This window comes from Triticum aestivum, chromosome 4B (assembly GCF_018294505.1).
Source record: "Triticum aestivum cultivar Chinese Spring chromosome 4B, IWGSC CS RefSeq v2.1, whole genome shotgun sequence".
Taxonomy (NCBI): domain Eukaryota; kingdom Viridiplantae; phylum Streptophyta; class Magnoliopsida; order Poales; family Poaceae; genus Triticum; species Triticum aestivum.
This window is the reverse complement of record NC_057804.1, coordinates 333130932-333136931: the sequence shown is the minus strand read 5'-3', so window position 1 is coordinate 333136931 and position 6000 is coordinate 333130932.

Sequence of the window (6000 nt, the reverse complement as noted above, 5' to 3'; positions counted from 1 at the left end):
CACTCAAAAAGTAATTTTTCACTCGATTGGTAAGTTCTTACCCGAAAGGTAGGCTTTCACTCGACCGGTGAGTTTTCACTCGGATGGTAAGCTTTTCACTTGACCAAAAACATAGCCTGATCTTGATTTGTCTCTCCAGGTCTCATACGACCTCAGATTGAGACGAATTATATATGAAAATCGATCGGCTCGACGAGACGAAACTTTCTCGTGTTGAAGTTTTTCCGATTCAAGGACTTCTTAAGGGTCAAATTGCTCGCGCGACCCATCAGACAGGGTGTCTGGTACTTCGCGCCATATTTCCATTCAGCTTCGGTCTGCAGTGTCTTGCTTCTAACTTTTGCATATGAACTCGGATTGAGACGATTTATATATCAAAATCAATTGCCTCGACGAGATGAAGACAATTCCTTTAGAGTACTCCTTCATCCGAGGTCGTCTTGAAGGCATGATCAGCCGAAAACCACTCGGAAAATTGAATTCTGCCACTCGGAATACGATTTCGGCCCTAAGATGGAGTCGGACGATGATAACCTAAACATCAAAGTTGTTCCACTCGGTGATGTAAAAATTTTCATGCTGAAAACCCTTTCACTCGAAGCCATCTCATTTTCTTTTATGCCGTGCCAAAATCTGATGTCAACACATTCCCCCCTGTTTTTCGGCAAAGCTTGCACGCCGAAAAATAATACGCACGGTGTTTGTTCTAAGGATGATGTCAACACTCCATCGGCCATTTATTTTCTTACGGCGATAATTATGTATCGGCTGTGTTTGTGCTAAGGGCGATAATCATATATCGGCCATTGCCTACTTAGGCTTCTTGCCACACACTCGGGTGGTATTTCTTCAAGTATTTGCCATTGAGAGCTCTAGGTAACACCGTCCCTTGTACAGATTCTACCAAATAAGAGTTTCCGGGAACTACTCTTGTAATTCTAAAAGGTCCTTCCCAAATCGGAGACCACTTCCATAATTTTCTATCTCTTGAACCAATCGGTAAAATCACTTTCCAGACGAGATCACCAACTTGAAAATTCTTCAACTTGACTTTCTTATTGTAAGCTCTTGCAACCCTCAACTTGTCTCTCTCTATGGACTTCAAAGCAACCAAACGTTTATCGGCAACCTCATCATTATTGTCCATCATCAAGTTATAAAAATCTACTGTCGATAAATCATTTTGTTTGGCTATTCTCAAAGCATTCAAATTTACTTACATTGGTAAAACAGCCTCTTGGCCATATACAAGCTCATATGGAGTCACCTTGGTAGCACCATGCCTTGAAATTCGATGTGCCCACAAAGCTTCAGACAACAACTCATGCCATCTCCTCGGATTATCCTCAATCTTCTTCTTGATGAGCTTGATTAAAAATTTTATTGCTAGACTCAACTTGTCCATTAGCTTGGGCATAATAGGAGTGGAATTGAGCAACTTTATGTTATAAGATTCGGCAAACTCTCTGACTTGGTGTGACATGAAAGATGAACCTTGATCCGTAGTTAACGTTTGAGGAACACCGAATCTATGAATAATGTGCTCGGTTATGAATTGAATTACCTCCGTATGTGTCATGCTCTTGAGAGGTACTGCTTCAGACCATTTAGTGAAATAATCAGTCGCCACCAATATGAACCGATGCCCTTTTGAGGAAGACGGGTGGATTTGTCCAATGAAATCTAAACGCCAACCTCTCAAAGGCCACGGTTTGATAATAGGATGTAACATAGCAGCAGGAGCCAATTGAATATCACCAAACTTTTGACAAGCTTCACACCCTTTATAATATCTGAAGCAATCATTAATCATAGTCGGCCAATAAAACCCAGCATGTCGCAATAACCATTTCATCTTGGGAGCCGACTGGTGAGTGCCACAAATACCTTCATGTACTTCTCCCATAGCAACTCTTGCCTGGTCCTCATCCAAACACTTTAGAAGAACATCATCGACTGTTCGGCGATAAATACCATCATCTCTCATTTTATACTTGAAAGCCATACGCCGAACAGCCCTGTCCACCCTTTCACTCGGATTGCACAAGTAATCAACAATGGGCTTCCTCCAGTCGGAATTGTCACTTGCACTAGATTTTTTGTTAATGGCCGAATCAGTAGATTCAGGTCCGTCCTCTCCCATATCGGCAAGACAAGACATCGGTCTTTGAGAGATATGAAACATGCCACGATCAAAATGATATCCAGATGCTTGTTGTGCCAGATCATTTGCTTTCCAATTGTCATGCCTAGATATATGAGCAATGCTAAAACAATCCAAAGTAGAAATTATATCTAGACATTTATCAAGGTAAACATTAAGTGATTCGTCCAAACACTGAAAGACCTTGGATACTTGTTGCACCAGTAGTAACGAATCACCATAAGCCTCAATATTTGTAACACCTATAGCAAGCAACATTTCTAGGCCGAATAACAATGCTTCATATTCGGCTTGATTGTTTGTGCAAAAATATTCTAAGTGGCACGAGGCTTCAAAAACAGCACCATGAGGAGATATATAAACAATACCAACACCTTGGCCATTGCTACAAACTGAACCATCAAAGTACAATCTCCATGGCACTAATGAAACAAGGTTCATATCAACATCATGCTTGGCATTAATCCGATGTTCCACAATGAAATTAGCAACAATTTGGCCTTTTCATGGATTTTAGAGATTCATAAGCCAAATCATATTCAATCAAAGCATAAGCCCACTTGCCAATTCTACCACTAAGAATTGGCCTATGCAACATGTACTTAATGACATCGGTTTGACAAGCTACTACACAAGCACTCGGCACTAGGTAATGTCTCAATTTTGTGCAAGCATAATATAAGCATAGACATAGTTTTTCAATAAATGTATACCTTGTCTCGGCGTCCAATAAGCGTCTGCTCAAATATGTAATGGCATGCTCTTTTCCTTCGGTATCTTGAGTCAAAACAGCACCAATAACACCTTCCTCTGCTGCAATATAAAGCTTAAAAGGCTCTCTATGCTTGGGTGCTTTCATTACCGGAGGAGTGCACAAATAATTCTTGATCATATCAAAGGCTTCTAGTTGTTTTGCCCCCCAAGTGAAATCAACATCATTCTTTAACCGAAGGATAGGAGTAAATGCATCAACTTTCCCTGACAGATTAGCTATGAACCTTCTCAAATAATTGACCTTGCCAAGGAACTTTTGCATATCTCTCTTGCATGTTGGAGCCTCCACTTTCTGTATGGCCTCTATCTTTTTGGGATCAATTTCGAGGCCATCTTCATGAATAATGAAACCCAAAAATTTGCCAGCTGACACGCCGAATGCACACTTCAAAGGATTCATCTTCAGTCCATACTTTTTCATTCTTTCAAAAGCTAAATGCAAATCGGCCAAGTGAGATTCAAAAGAATCCGATTTGACAACAATATCATCAATATAAACTTCAAGTATGATACCGAGTAAATCATGAAAAATCAAATTCATAGCCCTTTGATATGTGGCTCCAGCATTTTTTAATCCGAATGTCATCACTGTCCACTCGAATAAACCAAGGAAACCAGGACATCGGAAAGTTGTTTTGTACATGTCCTCTTCGGCCATCAAAATTTGATTGTATCCGGCATTACCATCTAGAAAGATAATAACCTTATGTCCAGAAGCATCATTAATAAGCATATCGGCTATTGGCATGGGATACTCATCTTTGGGTGTAGCCCTATTCAACTCTCTGAAGTCAATGCACACCCTCAACTTGCCGGATCCCTTCTTCTCCACTGGGACAATGTTAGAAATCCACTCGGCATACCTGCAAGGTCGAATGAAATTAGCTTCAAGTAGTCGACCGATCTCTTCCTTGATCCGGTCATATGTTTTCGGATTAAACTTTCTGGCCGACTGTTTATAAGGTCTAAAATCGGCCTTTATAGGCAACCGATGCTCCACTAGCTCTCGGCTCAACCCTGGCATCTCATGATATTTCCATGCAAAGCAACAAACATATTCTTTCAATACCTCGATTAATTTAGCCTTACAATCGGCTTTCAAATTTTTGTTTATAAATGTTGGTCGACAAACATATTCCCATGCAGAGCAACAAACATATTCTTTCAATGACAAAGGTACAGATTTTTCACTTTTACATGAGAATGATGCATGCCTAGTTAACTTGAATACATCATGTGTTGAGCTACCCACTACTTTGATCACACCACCTATTTTAGAGGATTATATTGATAATTTGACTTTGCCATGTGATCAAACAACTGAAATACCAACAATTTTGAGAGCACCCATTGAATTAACTGTTGATGCAAAATAATCAATGTTTAATCATTTTGATATGACCTCTAATCTTGGTGATGATTCTGTGTCGAATGTCTCATTGCATGTTTGCTTATCTAAGCATGTTGTAGCATGTAAATTTGATTCAAATAAGGTTTATTCACCAATGTTGGGATGTTTTAATGATGAACATTGTCAATCTTTTGAAATAAATAAGAGCTTCACTTATATGTGCAAACTGAGTTGCAATATTTTCATGCCTTCTAGTTCTTGTACTAATTTGTTGGCTTTAGATTTTATGAACTATGCAAGTTACTCATCTATTCATGTGTCATATATGCAAAAATCAAGGGAAGTAAAAATGGATGACGTATACATATACAACATGTACACCTTGTCTCTTTTGTTAGCCACATTTCAGATTAAGCAACGCCGAGGATGGCTTTGTTTTCAAGAAGGGGAGGATGATGAGGACATGACTACCTTGGATAAGACCAAAAATATTGCATACATGCATATTTGTCAGGTGTATGGGACATTTGTACAATCCACATATGAAGATAATGGAAAAGGAGAAATTTAGGTGCTATTCAAAAAGTCTTCTCACGTCACTTTTGGGCCAAGAGAAGATAGAGTCCAAGTCTCTCACGTTCTGGATTCAGATTCGGACTGCACAGACATACCTGACTCAAAACGCCAACAACTTTTTCATACGGACTCCGAATGGGGTGATTATTTTTTTGTTGGAAATTAGATTTCATGCTCTTTCCAGCACAATTGGAATCACCTTAAAATCCGTCCGGAGCATTGAGTTATGGACGAAACAATCTGACGCTGCACCAGAATCCGAGTCAAACTACAAGTCCAAAGGTGTTACGTCACCTCCACTTGGGCCCATTGGCCTTGTACGACCTAGGGTTAGTTTTAGGCTGCCTTGGGACATCCTACCACCTCCTAGGCCGCCACCCCTTGCTCCTATATAAGTAGATCCATCTAGTAGCTTTTTGCTGGGGATTTGTTTAGTTGAAAGTTAGCCAACGCAACTTCGTGTACTTCGTTTGTGTCCAACGACCAGACCAAGACCGCTTACGGATCCCCACCTTTATCAATACTTCATCAATATTCGCAATATTCAGATTGCTTTATCAAATTCTTGCTTGTTCTTTGATTGCTTGCAGGAATAGGCCTTCGTGGTCAGGTTGATTGTGCTCCAGCGTGGTCAATAACCTCTCAGAGTTGGTTTAGCGATTGCTAAGGCGCAACGTCGTGCACGTTTGTAGTAGGATCGTCAAAGTCATCTTCACCAAATCGATAGTTATCATCTCATCGAAAGATTGGGACACCCCTTGCTCCTATATCACGTGGCAAAAAAAAAATTCAGCCTCCAAAATGCTTTTGAAAGTAGCATTTTCAGAGTACCGATTTTGTTTTTTTGCCACGCCTTCTAGAAATGTGATTTCATGAAAAAAAATTGCAAGCACTTAAAACTTTTTTCAATGTTTCTACCAAAAATAAATTGGAATTTTTTGATTTTCTTTTTATTATTTTACTGCTCACCCGAGCTCATATGAGCTCGGGTGCAGAAACTCCACGTCCAGCAAGGTGGGATTATATAGTAGATAGATGTTATAGCTTCTGTTGGGACTCCCTCTTCAGCCTGTGTGTGGTCTATTATTTGCCAGAAGATCTGTTGGATGGGCTGAGGCCCATGCTAGCCGGTTGA